This window comes from Topomyia yanbarensis, chromosome 1 (assembly GCF_030247195.1).
Source record: "Topomyia yanbarensis strain Yona2022 chromosome 1, ASM3024719v1, whole genome shotgun sequence".
NCBI lineage: Eukaryota > Metazoa > Arthropoda > Insecta > Diptera > Culicidae > Topomyia > Topomyia yanbarensis.
Window position 1 is genome coordinate 41939559 of NC_080670.1, and position 18173 is coordinate 41957731.

At 40.5% G+C, this 18173-nt stretch overlaps 1 protein-coding gene across 2 annotated transcripts in view; it reads left to right on the forward strand.

The window, feature by feature from the left end:
* The window catches only part of LOC131677454 (octopamine receptor beta-2R-like), a 303621-nt gene that overhangs the window by 61340 nt on the left and 224108 nt on the right, over window positions 1–18173 (forward strand). For both annotated transcript variants that reach the window (XM_058957289.1, XM_058957290.1), the window contains exon 2: window positions 14005–14027. The gene's annotated coding sequence lies outside the window, so the exon portion shown is untranslated. The remainder of the gene's footprint in view (window positions 1–14004; window positions 14028–18173) is intronic.

Below are 18173 nucleotides of genomic sequence, written 5' to 3' on the forward strand. Positions count from 1 at the left end.
TAACTCTGATCTATCTGTTATTCGGTCCATAATAGTCTCAGAAAATTACAATGCTGTTCTTCTAGACGCTTGATGTGATTTAGCGTCAATCGTTGATAAAACGGTGATTATGATGGAAGGAAAAAACTTCCAACCTAAGCAGTTATTCCCTAACATGTCTTGGAATAAAACCAAACCGACTGAAACCTGTCTAATTTTGATTCACTACAATACAAATCCACCGACTTGACAAACCGTAGACAGGTGACATTAAATTAACCGCATAATTAGATTGACGAAAACTAGCGTCCCTTAGCTCACGTGCCACACATTCCACCCGATGCACTGCACCACCCCGTCCTGATTCACCCATATGCGGCACCGGTTCGTTTACTCGCACGGGGACACAATAGTTAACCATCATCAAACAACAAACTTTCACCGGCAATGCATCTAATTCTCTAGTGACATCGGCGTCGTCGGTCGCAACTTGGCAAACAACGCTGTTCCACGAGAAAATGGCAAAGTTAAGAGGCGTGCAGGCACCCGGGAAAATGACTACAGCTACAGACAATTGCATTTGTAACAAACTGCAACGATCCCGGGATGATTACCGAAGACAGTCTCGGAATTTTCTCGCCCATTGAGGTGCATCGTATGGTAATGGTGTCGCAGTCCGTCCGTACTGCAGCAGCTCTTGTAGCGAACACAAAGTTCAATCAAGTTCAGTGCCAGTGGTGCAGGATGGGAGACCCCCTCCTCCCCTATTTATCGAGTTGGGGTACCGGGAGGCAGGAGTTAAATGGCACCACACACATATGCCGTTCTCATAACACATTATTATAAATATCAGCGAACGTCTCTGGCATACCATCGCTCTTCGACTTGGCAGCCGCTGCCGCCGCCACCGTTGACGTTTCGAGGAAAGTATGCCAAAGAACCGGTTGGCAGGAGCAAGCGCAGAGTTGCTCGTACTTGTCCCTATTGTAGTTGGAGGCGCAAACAGCGCTCCCTGGAGAAGCTTTGAATAAATGATACCATCCCAGTGTAGTAGGATCGTGTTTCATCAGTCTTATTATTAAAATAGTTCACGGAATTCAAATAAACCTTTTCTTTCTACACTTTTTCCTTTTAGTTAGTAAAGTGAACGATGAAGAAGTGCTTCGGGGTGTACGTATTGGATCCTTTCGCTGGACTGTCGGGCGGATCCATAAAGCCTCAAAAACAGCACTATGTAACGATTAGAACATTGTAAACCCTATTTAAAAACAATCTACAAACTGCTTTGAAAGTATACCAAGACTTTGCAAATTGTGCGCACTGTCCCTATGAATAAAGAAAGTAATTCAAGCTGAAATCGGACATAATATCGTTCTAGCTGTATGATTTTGTCATTAAATGATCAACGAAATGAAACTGGTTTACCTTCCACAATGCTTTTGAACACGGTTTTGGGAATGATTTCTAATTGATTGGCCAGATGTTCGCATCAAAATTCAATTTGAATAATTACTCCATCAGTATTCAAATTAGAAGTATTGTCTTCTCTCTAATTTAGATTTCTCGTCTACAAACCAGAATTTCTATGCTAACTTCCTGAGACATCACTCGGGGTTGGCCTGTTGTTTTTGATGCTCACATAAGTTGTGTGTATTATTTGAATTTAGCATCTAACTGGTCCCAAGTTGGTGTCAATCACTGACTAGCTGATTTCTAAACACCAACAAACAAATCTACCTTTTCTTTCAGCATGGTCTTCTGGTTCAAGATGAATGGTGCCTGTCGTGCCACGGTTAGGAAGGATTCTTATCGTCCATGGGGTCATAGAACAATTCCTGTGATCGCTATGGGTATTCAACCCGTTTCTCCACAGCCAGATATCGGATAGCACAGAGGAGCATTTGAGCCAAAAGTTAAAATTCCAAATTCCTGCTATCGCTTCTAATCCAACACCACTGACTTCCGGGATAGCTTGTATACAATGTGGCAAACTTATTTGATTCATTTGTTTTGATGATAGCATGCATGAGTCACCAAACTTAGAGCAAATTAAGAATGGTAATCTCGTCGATATCCTCACTTCACATATCTGAGAATCTACGTTATTTCAATAGTAACTCTTCAAAAGGGCTAATGAGATTTTTGTAAACAAACTTATTTCGCTCATTATTATGTTACAGAGTTGAATTTCATGAAAAACACACATGAATCAACATCTTTACCCTTGGCGAATCAATTTCAAATGTTTTCTGTATTGAAATGATAACAAATTAAGAGAAATCAGTAAAACAAAAGTTTGTTTACATTTCTTATTGGCTCTATTCAAAAGTTGATATGGATTTATTGATTCGCCGTAAAATCACTTCTCAAATTACACAGCGAAACAGAATTATGAGTAAAAATATGTAAACACTACCCAAAGTTTGGGGTCCCTTAAAATTCGTGGTGAGGAATTTTTTGGAAAAAATTGAAATGGGGTATAGGGTGTAAAGAGAGAGAGAATATTAACACAGAATTGTCAGAGCAGAGAGAATGTACTAGAGATAAAATTGAACGAGTAAATAAATGTTCGGCAGTTCTGCGATACACTTCAAACCTAAGGCAAGACGTGACAATTGGCTTCTTATTTTTCATTCGACATTATTCTTTTCGCAGATTTCCACCCTGCCGAAATCTTCCGAATAATGTTGCTATTTTTGCCTTTCTCATATAGAAAGGTTATGCAATCGCTCTAAAAACCGTTAACGTAATCCCGGCCCGGAGGGCAGAATGTCATGTGCCATTCGACTCAGTTCGTCGAGATCGGAAAATGTCTGTGTGTGTGTATGTGGAAAAAAATGTCACCTCTGTTTCTCAGAGATGGCTGGACCGATTTGCACAAACTTAGTCTCAAATGAAAGGTACAACCTTCCCATCGGCTGCTATTGAATTTTTTGTTGATTGGACTTCAGGTTCCGGAATTACGGGTTGAAGAGTGCGACCACGCAGCAAATTCCCATATAAACTGAAATGAAAAATTCTCAAAGGGGGGAGTAAGGGAAAATTCAATTTTTTTTTGACGAAAATTGACTTTTTTGACTTTAGCACCATTGTGCCTTTCTCATATAGAAAGGTTATGCAATCGCTCTAAAAATCGTCAACCTAATCCCGGAAAAATTTTTATATGAATGTATGCAAAGTAGTAGTTCAGCAGAGCTCGCTGGGGAACAAACGCTGTAACTCTCTACAAAATACCACAAGAGGATGCCACACGCTTTTCGACAAATTTTATATGGTTACATTTGCCAATGGTTGTGTCTGGTTCCAGCCATGGAATGGAGGGTAGACGAAGGCTACACCCATAGCGATCATTTAGCAAACCGCTTTAGGATCAACCATGGTGTGCAGCATCCGAGGGCGGGAGACCTGTCAGGTACGCGAGTGGAAGTCCAATCACTTCGACAGCGAAGCTTTCACCGCGGCCCTGGGAGTGGAGGCCAACACCGACTGTCTAAGCGGGGATGCACTAGTAGCCGTTACATCACGCGCGTGCGACGCCACTATGCCAACGAAAACCCTGCCAAGAAACGGCAGATGCCCGGTATACTGGTGGAGTGCCGAGATTGCAGCTCTACGGTCAGCCTGCCTCAGAGCTAGACGTAGGATGCCAAAGAGCTCGCACCGAGGATGCAAGAGAGAACCGCCGTGAAGTGCTGCGAAATTGGCCCTTAACAAGGCCATTAAAAGCAGAAAGAGAGCGTGTTTCGACAACCTGTGTGAGAGTGCCAACGCGAATCCGTGGGGTGACGCCTACAGAATCGTGATGGTCAAGACCAAAGGGGGCTCTTCACCCCCAGAACGGTCTCCGGACCGGTTGGTGACGATTATCGAAGTACTCTTCCCGTCTCGAGCCACAAGCCCCTGGCCATCTGCACCGCAAGATAGTGTGGGTGCGGCCGAAATGGTGGCTCCGGTGACGAATGAAGAACTACTCGCAGTGGCTAATTCCCTAGCAATGAACAAAGCTCCAGGGCCGGATGGAGTTCCAAACAGCGCTCTCAAGGCAGCGATCATAGCGAACCCGAACATGTTCAGGCTAGCTATGCAGAGATGCCTTGACGAGTGCCGTTTCCCCGATAGATGGAAAAGGCAGAAATTGGTGTTGTTGCCGAAGCCCGGGAAGCCGCCGGGCGACCCATCGGCGTACAGACCAATCTGTCTGATAGACACGACTGGCAAACTGCTTGAGAGGATCATCATCAACAGGCTAACCCCTTACGCAGAAGGTACGGACGGCCTGTCAAGCAACCAGTTTGGCTTTCGGAAGGGTAAGTCCACAGTGGACGCTCTCAACTCAGTGATAAAGAGTGCCGAGATAGCGATCCAACGAAAAAGGCGAGGCATTCGATACTGTGCGTTAGTGATACTTGACGTGAAGAACGCATTCAACAGCGCAAACTGGGATTCCATCGCGCTCTCGTTACACCGGCTTAGCCTACCGGTGGGTCTGTACCAGATCCTGAAAAGTTGCTTCCAGAACCGCGTACTGCTATACGAGACCGATGCCGGCAGAAAAGGGTTTCGATTACCGCCGGAGTCCCGCAGGGCTCGATCCTAGGCCCGGTGTTATGGAACCTCATGTATGACGGGGTTCTGAGACTGAAGTTCCCTCCTGGGGTCAAGATCGTCGGCTTTGCCGACGACGTAACCTTGGAGGTCTATGGGGAATCAATCCGTGAGGTAGAACTAACTGCAGAACACGCGATCAACACGGTGGAGGAATGGATGAGCGCGAGAGGCCTGGAGTTCGGTCAGCATAAGACGGAGGTAGTTATCGTCAACAACCGCAAGTCGGCACAACATGCAGTTATCCATGTGGGAGAAGTCGTGATCACCTCACAGCGGAGTCTGAAGTCTCTCGGAGTCATTATAGACGACAAGCTGACCTTCGGCAGCCACGTCGACTATGCGTGCAAGAGAGCGTCGACTGCTGTTGCGGCACTATCGATGATGATGTCCAACAGCTCAAAGGTGTGCGTCAGTAGACGTAGGTTACTGGCAGGCGTTGCCGTATCTATCCTCAGGCACGGCGGCCCGTCATGGTCATGAGCACTGAGGGTAACCAGTTACCTACAGAAACTGGAGCGCACGTACCGCGTGATGTGCTTCAGAGTGATATCTGCCTACCGCACGGTATCACACGATGCATCCTGCGTGATAGCGAGCATGATGCCTGTCGGGCTGGTCATTCGGGAAGATGAGGAGTGCTTCGAGCTACGTGGAAATAGAGGAGCCCGCGAGCGCACCAGGGTGACCTCGGTCGCCAGATGTCAGCGTGCGTGGGATAACTCCTCGAAAGGTAGGTGGACCCACCGGATAACATATCGTGCTGGGAGGGAAGACCCCATGGGGAAGTTCACTTCCATCTGACACAATTCCTGTCAGGCCATGGCTGTTTCCGACAGTACCTCCACAGGTTCTGGCACGCGGAGGTCCCAGCCTGCCCGGACTTCCGAGGTGTAGACGTCACTGCCGAACACATACTGTTTGTATGTCCTCGTTTCGACGTCGAAAGAAGAGCAATGCTTGACGTCTGTGGCTGGGACACAACCCCTGATAACCTTATTCAGCGGATGTGTCAATTGGCGGAGAAGTGGAACGCAGTCTCGACTGAAACCACCCAGATTGCCTGTAGGCTACAGGGAATCTGGCGCACCGAGCTACAGACGACGGGCATGACTAATCACTAGTTATTGGTTAGTTGGAGCGAAAAAGGCCGAGCGCAGAAAAGTGAGTGAATGGTCTGTTCATGCTGAGGCAGGTTTGGCGCAGCGACTGGCAACCGTGTAAGGGGTAAACCCAGCCCCAAGCAAGGAAGAAGAGCGAGTGAAGGCGTATATGTGGACTGCCTCATGCCAAGATGGGAGGGTCGTAGCGTAGTATGTTGGGACTTAGCTAGCGATGCCTCGTGACGTGGCAGAGGAGTGAAAGGGTGAGCATCCAAGTCAGTCTCACATGGTACGTTAGAGGCTAGCACAAAAGTAAGCCTAACATGGAATGAAAAAGGTGAGCACACAAGTCAGCCTCGCAAGGAACGAAAAAGGTAAACACAAAAGTCAGACTCATGTGGAGTGTTAGAGAGTGAATCAAGGTGCGACAGAGAGAGCACCCAAGTAATCCTCATACAGGACGTATGAACGCGCGAGCGAGAGTGAATGAGTACATCAAGTACAGCCATCCCCCCAGAAGTAATACCGAGAGGTAATCCCTGGGGAGAACGATTGCGGAGCCCAATGAAGTTTAGTCGGTATTAATGGCAGCGTCACCATTCGAGCCCGACACACCCCCAGTACACCCCGTGTGGTAGCTTGGCATCTACTAATAGCACGTGTACTGGGCCAGTACGTAAATGTATTCTCCATTGTAAAAAAAAATTATATGGTGTGTCCAGGATGACGTAGGATCTAGGTGTATACCCAAATATTTGAAACAGTCCATATTTTCAATTGTACAATCTCTAAGTTTGGGATGATGATGTGTTGGTAAAGTTTTCCGGATGGATCGCCAGATCATGTAATTAGTTTTAGAAAGGCTTAGTGGCAATAAATTTGCTTTAAAATATTGATCGAGAACACTTAGGTCGTTATCGATCGAGTTAATACAAGTATTGGCATCATTGTTGGGATAAAACAGAGCTGTGTCATTAACCAATGCAACAACTAGAAATAATCAATTACACCCGCTACGTATATATATATATATATATATATATATATATATATATATATATATATATATATATATATATATATATATATATATATATATATATATATATATATATATATATATATATATATATATATATATATATATATATATATATATATATATATAAGAAGTTGGAGCGATAAAAATAGGTATAAACTAATCTATAGACGAAACCCACATTAATCACACCCTTTATATAAAATTTCTTTTAACGGCTTTATCTGTTTTTTGATAAATAATGGAATGAATTTTAATATTTGTCCGACGTTTCGCTGCTTTTTGGCATCATCTTCAGGGGAAACTAGTTTATAATGTCGTGATTAGTCTGGTTTTGGGTTGATACATAGTTCTTGTACTTACAATTTAGTTCGTCCTTCCGTCCGTCCGTCCAAAATTGAAACTAGCTCCATTGCTCTCCATCAAATGGTTTTAAACCTGATGTAAATTCACCCCCAAGGGTAAATTAGACGATTGTAGAGGGTGAATTATGCGGGACCAATTTTCTACTTGTTATCCTAACATTCCCGTCGGATATTAGTCTTTATATGTATATTGTTTTAGTGTGTCAAGAATTGAGATGCTTACAGAGAGTGCTCAGGAACAGGATTCGGATTGTAATATTCTTGTATTCATCCAATTGAAAGTCAAGGTAATGGTAGTAAACAACTTTCAGATAGTGGTGCATCATGGGGACCAATATTCGGATAGGGGTGCATGGAACGAAAAAGGTTACGAACCACCACAGTAAACAATGCCAGTTTTCCACAAATTAACAACTCAGTGACAACTGGTGAGAATGCAAAGTTGCGAAAAACGCGGCCCATGTGGCACTCATCAATTATTTTCTCGCATCTACAAGTATCATCATGTTCATCCACGATGGTGGAGGTGCTGGCTGGTTATATATGCATTACAATGTTTTGAAATCTCGCTTAACCCAACCCCATAAATATACTACTATGTACATTATACGAAAGTACGCTTTCAAACGACAATCTTGGCAGACCCCAGACCCTAAACCCTAGTAGTGTGCACAGGCAAACGGAACCACGCTGCGGTAGGCCAACATATATTTCAACTAGACTTTTGTTAATAGTTTTCAGCTCAGAGCTCTGCCAGCCCCGACGGCATAAACTCAGAACAGACAATGTCAACTGTGCTCATATTCCGCTGAGTTTTAATTGCGGTGACCTGAAATAGTTCTTCTCACTTTGCGGGTACCGTGGAATGGGGTGGTTTCGAGTGTCGTTTCGTTTGTGGCATGGTTCCCCAGTCGGCGAAGATAAACGTGAAACTTGATGCAAACAAATATTAAGCATTAAATTTTGATCCTTCCGATAGGGCTAATGAATTGGAGCAATGCAAACAATTCACTATTCATGCAAATTCACTATGAAATAGCGTTTTGAAGTCACATCGCATGATAGTACAACTCAAAGCACAGACAAGTTTAATGAAAATGCGACGAACGCTGTCCGTATTCCTAGGAGAAGCAGGGAATGCTGGGAGCTGGGACTGAAAGTAATTTATTTCTGAAAATAATTTAACTTTACCGTAGCTCGTATTCTAGCAGTAACTGTGATAATCACAAACGAGCGATGTCAGAAAAAGTGCCAAACTAGCGGGCGGTGGATAAAGGGGAAGAAGTTTGAATACTTCTTGGTAAAAATGCCAGATAATTGCGTTAAAAGAAATCTTGCATTACAAACGGTATACAGAACGCATGTTCTACATTTTCGTATGCGGAGATATTTTGTAAAATATACTTGTGGGAACATTGATCACTTTTTCAAAAGTTTTGCGAATGACTATCTCCAATTCAAGTAGATGTAACTGTTTGCATTTTTTAAAACAAGTACTGGTTCCCATAGATTGAAAGTGTTCTAATTGTTGTGAATTTTATTTCGTGTTGCTATAAACATAAAATTACTTTGTTGTAAATTTTCATTCGTTGTTTTCGGGGTAACTTTGATCACAAAAATATGAGTACCGAAATGAGAGATAACGCTCGAAATGTTGTGTAAATTGCATATCCGTAGGCAATTTCATGTCGCAACAGGTTCATTTTCAGCCGTCAGAAAAGCACTTCGATTATTTTTAACTCTGCTCATGCGGTTAGGATAGCAATAAAATCGTAAAAAGCTGTGAAATACGAAACATTCGAATCCATCTTTTCTAAGTTAGGTTTTGTGCCCTCATGCGGAAAATTGGTTCATCCATTTTTTTTCCTTCTGGAAAAAAAATATATGTTGCATACCTACAGACGTTTGGCACTCATGCCAACGGACAGAGTTCGTTTCCCTATACTAGTCAGCGATCCAGAGCTTCTGTGCTTGGCTAACCGAGACGTCACTCAGTACCAGTCAGTTGCTTTAGGTGTTCACATATGTTGTGTGAACTGTTTGAATTTCATGTCTAACTGGCGCCAATTGGGTGTTAGTTTGTATATATAATATAGCTGATAGCAAGTTGGTGTCAGTTACTGACGAGTGGTACACCAAACATTCAAATCCAACTTTTCAATCCGTAGGTTCTTTTTTCCGTGACAGAAAACGAAAATCCATCTCCCATTTAAAAGACATGGAGACCGAAATCCCGCAATCAAATACCCAAGGCGTACAGTAGCCTTTACCAATAACTAGATATACAATACTTACTGTGAATCTCGACAAATTCTATCGAACATGCTTTTGAATGCTTCGAAGCTTCTATCCTTAGTCGTTGCTTTAACGATGCCTATATGATTTCAATTCTATTGTTAGGGTGGTTTTGGATGCGTGCTTTGTATATGCCTGTATCATTTCTGTGAATAATAAATGTTGGTTAAATGTCGCCGTTCAACATGATTTTATATTCGTATGTGTTACGGAGACTTATAAAAAATATACGTTGAATGACAGTTCGCTCGTATCGTACAATTATACTACTATAATTAATCAATTTTAGTAGCTATCACTCTGTTATCTCCTAAAATTCGAAAGAACACCTTAGAAGATCCAAATAAATCGTGTGATCAAATATACAATACGTAATACCCAAGAAAAAACTTATTTCACTATGAATCGTGTATAACAAACATTCCTAGCGGCACATTTATAATATACATTATACTGTTCGCCTTTTTGTCCATGTGGAAAATAAAATCCTGTACTACAATGCTCTTTCTTCCACCATACTAACCGAAAAAAACATCATACGGAACACTAGAATGAAAGAAAAAAAGGAATTCAAACATCTTGGCCTCGATTATGCGATCAAGCAGCATCACACCCTCTTTGTTACATAACCTCACTCTCCGAGCGCTATATCACGGTTGTATACATTAAAACATAACGACCAATACTCACTGGTTCTCTTGGGTGTCCATTTTGGAGAAACCAGATTCGATTTTCGATTTCTCAAATCTCAAGATATTGTAAAAAACTGACAACTTAGGGTCTAATCGGAATCTTTAGGGGTATGCTGGTTAAGGCATTTTCTGATTCAGTTCATTACTGTGATTTAATATCTCAATCCTTTTTTTATTTCTAAGACCGAAACTATTGCAAAAAATATTTTTAAGTTTTGTTTTAGAACAATAACATATCCAAACCCACGAGACTAGTACGATTTTATAGGTTGCCTCATCAGATCTACTATAGTTGGCAGATGAAACTTGGGATTGCAAGCTGATAACGGATTGTAAAAGTACCAGTTCATGCTGTATGGGGTGCTGTCCCGGTTAACAATAAGGCGACCGAACATGTTTACAAATATGTCATTTAGTAGGACAACGGTCAGTTTTTTAGTCGAACTTAAGTAGGTTTTTTTCATTTAAAAAATTAAAAAATAACAATAGAGTTTTAAAACAATATGGATGTACTCTTTTGGACACCCGCTACGAATACATATGAAAAAATGCAACAATTTATCCAAATTAAAGATACTTATTGGATAAATATTGAATCATTGCAAGTAGACTGAAAAGTAGCTCAGTAAAAATGCTTAAAATAATATCAGTTCGGCGAGCTTGTTTACATGGTGTTAGAATTTAAAAGCAATTCGAACCAAGTTTCTTGTACTGGGTAGAATCGAATATTTTCAAAGTGCAGGTAAACAAGCTCTCTCAACTGTCAGAAAAGTGAGATTATACATTTTCATGCCATGTTCTATTAACAAAATTGAATGGCAGCATGAACACTGCATCAAATGACATTTTGACGAGCTTTGATTCGAGCCATAAATAGGGGCCCATAGAGTACTTGACAATCTGTAACTGTATTAGTGTGTTCAACGATTTGTTTTCCTCCACCTGTCATAATTTCTGATAGGTGGAGGAAAACAAATCGAAAATAGCTTTTCGGTCGGATTATTTGCATGGTGGATCCAGACCAACAGGTATTGTACGTCTCCGGAATAAGTTTCACAGTGACGCAGACTATTTAAACACCATCATAAATACTTTGGGCAAGTGATTGCAAACGTTTAAGTTGACTGGCAGTTTTACATATGACAGCTGGAGGAAAACAAATCCCCAAGCAGTGTGAGTGAAATCATTTGCATAGAACTCTATAAAGTACTTTCCAGTCTGTAGCTGTGTTAGTGTAATCAACAATTTGTTTTCCTCCACCTGTTATAATGTTCTGGTAGGTAGAGGAAAACCGAGATATACAGGTGTGCGTGCGGTTGTCACTTTTTTCGAACGAATAAGAAGATAGGGAGGAGAAAAGAAAACCACTTGGTGCCGTATTTGCCTCTAATTGGCCAGTGATATAAATATATACCATTTGCGGTCCTGGCCGCCATACTTTTACTGCAAGCTTCGTTTCAATTGACTGGTTTTGTTGATGTTATGTTTCGCGGTCCCGGACGTCATAACTAATTGCAATATCATCAAACAATTCCAACAAAGCTTTTCGGTCGAATCAGATTTCGACTCAGAATCGGTTGATTTTTTTTTATTTTGTTTATTGACGTTTTAACCTTAGAGTTATTGGCCGCTGTATTCGCGTTTGAAAAATCGCATTTGAAAAATATTTAACCATATGTACGGGCTTGGGAAAGAGTATATTCATTTGAGCCGAGACTTCGGATAAAACCAGACGGAACTCTGAATCGACTTCCGGATGGGTTTGGCTAGTATTTTTACCATAAAATTGTCTTATTCCACTCTCTGCGACTAAGTGATATTCTGAAATCTAAAATATCTCGACAAACATGTCAAATGGTCCTAAGTGCAAATGAGAGCCTTTCTTTGTTTACTTTCTCTTTCGATTATTACGGCATCATCATAAAACTTTTCAATATTGTTTCAGGATATATCGAAAAACGCCGATTTCGACTAACATATTATGCTAAGAGTTAATTACCAAACGTATAAACGGACGAGTCATTAGCGAAAGAGAAAGTAAACAGAGAGAAACTGTCATTTTCACTTAGGACCATTTGACATGTTTGGCTAGATATGTAACGGAACTATGTAAGATTTGTATGCTTCTAATTCCGCTATTACTAGATTGATTTTAATCATTTATACACCAGCCGATTCAAAAATACCTTAAATATTGAAAAATAATTTAATATCTGTGCAATAAAATGAGTTTATTGAAAATCGGTAAAATTAAAACGTTCGCAAAGAAAAGGAAAACTACCATTCATGATGTAGCTTCTTCAGCCAGAGCCGTTAATAGGAAGCACGTCAAAGGCTCAAATCTAATACGATAGGTTATAAAATCGAGGGGTTGCGTGTCTGTTTGATTCATTTGTAGCTCGCATCCCAAACGAGCAACATCATGACTACAATATCCGGATGGTAGACGCTCTGGATCTTCGGCAGCGTTGGCATTAAGGTTCAAGTTACCTTTTTTGAGCATGTGTTAGATTTGAACGGTGGGTAGTATGGGTAGGAAAAATTGTGTTTAGCTTTGCCACCGGATTATCCATTTAAACCTTTTCAAAACTCTAAAAGAAGAATATCCGCCGATTTACTAAATCACAACGATTCAAATCATACAAAATAGCTGCTGGAAAAACTATCGGTTTCGCTAAATGGTGCTTTTGAAAAAGTGGCTGTGATTTTTGCCACACTACCACACCGTACTGGGGTACGCAACACAACTGCGCAATGAAAAAACCACAGCCACTTTTTCAAAAGCACCATTCAGCTAAGCCGATAGTTTTTCCAGCAGGTATTTTGCATGAATTGAATCGTGATGATCTAATAAATCGACTGATATTCTTCTTTTAGAGTTTTGGAAAGGTTTAAATGGATAATCTGGTGGCAAAGCTGAACACAATTTTTCTTACGCACACTACCAAGCCTTGATGTAACTTGAGCCTTAACCCGCACTCAGCCAAACCGTGCGCGAACCTTTCGGGGTGCCAGTACCACTTGCACCTGCCTCCCCACAGTGTGGAAAGTTCATCGTGCGCCAGCGTGCTCCATTCTCTATTTTTCTTCAATGTCACAGATTTATTTCATGACAGATGACAGATTTTTGACATCTTGATGAAAACTTCACAGATTTTTGGAAATATAGCAATTTTTCACAGATTTCTTGGAAAATGAAACACAGATTTTCACACATTTTTTTCTGTTTGAATAATCACAGTTGGTAAAAAGATTTCGATGACTGAAACACAGATTTCAATGTGGCATCCCTGGTGTGCGCTGCGTCAGAAACTTGGGTCAGATTATTTTTATGCTTGTGTGTGCGTTGGGTTGCAATTCTTATGTCAAAATGTTTCCGGTTATTTGAAGACAATGTTGACACACGTTTCATATTTCGTATATTCGTGATGCTTTTTTATCACTAAGGTATCTACATGCTTTTGTAGGTACATCTAAAGCACGGGCGAACTGAACTGGATTCACACCTACTGAAAGGCGGGTCTAAGTTGGAGATTCCGGCTAAAGCCACTCAATCCCTCTCGCATTCTCTATCGTTTGTTTACAATTTATCTGTCAGTTTATTCCAATGGAGCACAAAACCTGTTAATGACCCTCATTCGAGACAGATTCAAGGAGATGTTCTTCGGATTGAGTGCTTTTAGCAAGTCTCGTGCTTGATGGGAATGACACTGTCAGATAAATGGTAAATAAACGATAGAGATGGCCTCACTTTCTCCTACTATTAGTTAAACGATTGACAAACGATCTATGAAGCATACTGCCCATGATCGCATATTTGTCCCGTTTTCCATGGGATTTCCTATCTTTATGGGACTGATTTGCGATCATGGGCAGCATATCAATGGATTGGGTGAGATTCTAATATTTTTATTTGTATTTTGCAGGACTAGTCGGATTCATTAAAAAGGTAAATAGAGTTCACAGTATTTTAAAATAAATATTGCTTATTGAAGGTTTGATTTCACAACCAGGTACAGCCAGAAGAGAAGAAATGAAATACTCTCCATAAATTACGCTACGATCCATCGCAGTTTGAATACAGCAGGCAAGTTTGATCCGCTGAATAGAATTCAGCGGGCAAAATCTGCCTGATTACAACAGATGAACTTTCGTTGCATTAAAAATGCTTACTAGTAGTTTGACGTGATTCAAATAAATTCCCTACTTGGCAGCTCCTTTTCCCGACAAATAAAGTATTAATGTAAGAGATGCGTATTAGTTAGTGCAATTTTAAGAAGTTCATATAAAGTGAAAACCAGATTTGATCTACCTTAATTTTGTCAGTATTTTCACCCTATTCTGCCAGAATTTAACGATCAGTTTAAAATACGCTTACTAAGATCTCTCATTTCTCACAGAAACGGTTTGTTTCCCACTCACTTCCGTTGTGTAAATGATTTTTTTGGCCTCAAAATTCAAACGTCTAATCAGCACAATACCAACGCAACTAAAGAAGTCTATAGGCTTCTGGATTCTGGAGGATTGTTTAGGCAATTATGCTCTCAAAGAATAAGTTACGACAGATTTGAACGAAGAAGGATTATGAATGATAAACAATTAATCTAGGGTTTGACCCGGAGACTCCTGTTTATTGGACGTGATTCCCGGGCCTGCTGGGTTATTTCAGTTTCTCCGGGTCTGGTGAGATGATTGATAATTTTAAGTTTTTAGTACTGGATTTATTTGTTTTTGTGCAATATATTTAAAATATCTAAGTAGTACTTTTACAACCTCTTGGGTTTAAGTTTTTTTTCCCGACAGACCCTTCGTTTCAAGGTTACCAAGCTGCATCTACCAAGTATTTCGGATCTGCTAATACAAACAAAGAAAATGAATATAAAATAAACTTAGTTACAAGGGACGGGCATAGCGCAGTTGGTGAATCGATTACCCTGTACGCAGCTCACCTGCGTTCGGTTCCCAACCCCGCACATAGGGTTAAAGATTGTTTCTAAAAAAGATTTTTATAACGCGAAAAGAAGCGAATGACCCTAAGGTTGAAACCTCTATAATCAAAAAAAACTCAGTTGAAGATATCCTATTCCATAATTTACTAAAATTAGACCAAGTGGTTCAAAATAGTTGAAATTCCTCCAATTTCACCAAAACAGTGGTATTTCAATGATAAGAATTGCTGTGATTGAGCTGGAAAATAAAACAATATGGATTCCTAATGTTTATTAGGGGTATGTGGAGTAAAGTAGGAAACTTTTTTTGCCCGGGAAGTGCAATGTCCCACTTTACCCCAGTTACCCCTACTTGGATAAGCACGAAGCGCTTTTTCCGGCGAATATGTTCACAGGTGAATTAGAAACAAATCTAAGCGTCCATTAGTCTCATTCAGAACTTCCATCACTTGGCCCGCTCGTAAACATCTAGCCCAGTCGACTAGCATCCCCACCACATCAGATGATGAAAAATCTCAGTTGCAATTAATTTGTATCTAAATAAACAGCAGCAGGAGCAGCAAACCGACACCGCACACCATCAGATCCTGTCCGGGCGCTAGTGATAATTAATTTCATTGCTACAAAACAATTTCACACTGCAGTGGTAATGCTAGTTTCCGGTTTTTGGAATCCGTATCTGCATAAGCGAGGTGGCAAAAGTGTTTTCGCGATTACACCACTCGGCAATGGGTTGGCTAGATCCAGGGTCGGAACGACGGCGCGGTGAGGAAAGAACAAACCACGGGAAGCATTTAGCATCACGTAAAGTGGACAAACAATCTTTTTCTTCGGAAAGATCATCGTTTGTTTCGGTACCGAATGGGATCAAAGTTAACTTTGACGGTTGGTCCATCTCTGGATGGATGGCGTACAGTAACAAACAGCACTTGCTTTGAAATGCTTTTTCAGGGGCTAAATTATGCATTGCGTGCGTTCTCCATTTCAGCAGCTGGTATCGGTGTGTGAATGGGTGTGTGAGTGTGTGATTTTTTTCCGGATCAATTATGCAGTGTGTGTGTGCCAAACTTGGAATATGAGCAAATCGATGCATCCTTTGATCCGATTGCAAATTTGTACTGACTACTAATTAACAGATAATTCCAAACAAATCGTGGTTCTTCGGTTCGTTTTGTTCGATTGGTACAATAAGGATTTTAAATTGTGAATTATGTTTGAAATCATCGAAAATGTGAAAATCATCATAGAATGTTATTGTCGTTTCGGGAACACATTTCACCAATGTTTAAGTTTGCATGACATCTCACGTCGTTCAAACCCGTTCAAATTATTTTGTTCGTGAACTTGAACATTCTCGAAATGTGCGAAACATTACGTTGAAAACATATAGTCGCTGCGCCATAAAACTGTCCAGCGCCCAAAACTTATCACCTTACATTTATCGTCGTTCATCTGCATACACGGTAAAAAATCGTCACGCTAATGGAAAGTGATTTGCAGTTGATTTCGCACTACTTGCCCAACATTTCAATGCGATGTGTCAATCTATTGGAATAGATCATATCAAAGCACTACGAAATCAACAGCAAAACACTTCCATTTGAAATGAGTTGCACATTGCTTCTGATTGATCTTACATTCAACTATATACACATTTCTTACGGCATATCCCATTATAAATATGTTACCTGAGAATAAATAATTGCATAAATTATCCACAAGTACATTATATAATACTCACGTTCTACATTACTTTGGAAATGCAACTTATCCATTTTTGCTCCTTTTTACGAACATATGTTTGTAATCGGTTAAAGACTTTAGTGTTTTGGTACCTTTGACAATTGCAATTAAAGATGAAACCACTCAAATTCAATAGATTAGTACAGTTGTGCGAATTCAACGGCTATTCATTTCAATTTAAAGATCATTTCTATTAAATAGCTTTCAAAGACCAGGTCATTTTGATACGAGTTATGCATCCTTAAAAAATCAATGCTAAATCACTTCAATTGTTAGTGATGCATGATAATCTGATTCAAGTGAAAAAACATTTAAATTAAACGTGGCAATTTTTTACCGTGTACCATTCAGTATACAAGTAGATACAGAACACTAGATTAGGATCATCGCTGGCATCAGTGGTAGAAACATCATTGCTTCGATTATGGTATACACCTGTCAAATGGGCTAAAAACCGCAAAAAAATAATTCTCTATCGTCATTTCACAGCGACTAATCATTTCTGTTTCTTTTAGCCAGTGAAACAATGGTCATTCTTGGCGGGTGTATTTTTACTAATTAGAATACACAAATTGTCTTAACCTGTAATGGATTTTGATAAATTTTCATTTCCTTGCGCTATATTAGGTTCCTTACTGACACAGTTAACCTCACTTTTCTTGACAGTTCACTTGTACTGTTTACAGGAATATAGAAAAATTTGTGAACGACTAGATTCGCTCGAAGCAAATCGTAATGAATTTTTCTAAGTTCATGTAAACAGTACAAGCAAACTGTCAAAAATGAACACTCAGTTCATTTGTGCCGTCACCGTAAATTATTCAATAAACAAACTCTTTCATTTCATAACAGTAACAGTCGAAAATGTACACCGATAAAATTTTCTATATTGAATCTATTGATATCATACATGATTTTTTGCTATTTGTAGCAGCACACAAAAATTATCCGTCACACATAAATATCATGTGAAAACCTGGGACGGGACATGCGAAGACGGTCTTCTTTTTCCCTCCCGATATTGATGTTATTTAGCAGGGAAAAATACGCTTGCAAAATAATTTCAAGCAAATGTCGACAATAGTGCTGTTCTGATGCAGCATAGAATTCTGCCGATAAGGTATGGATTTTTTTTTCGAGAGTTGTCCTACTGGAGCTGTAGAGCTAGGTTCTCGGAAGGGCTCCCCGTCAGAATCACATACTACAATTTGCAGACGAGACAGACAATGTCGCCCAATAAAACACTGCATTAGGCCAATTGTAGCGGGCCGTGATTCTGAATGTGATATTCATTGTACGGTTCAGGTATGTGCGGGCGTAGGGACTCGCGATCGCGTGTATCATCGCGAAGGGCTCGAACATTTGTACGTTAACGTGCTCGATCGCGTGTGCGTTTGTATGTC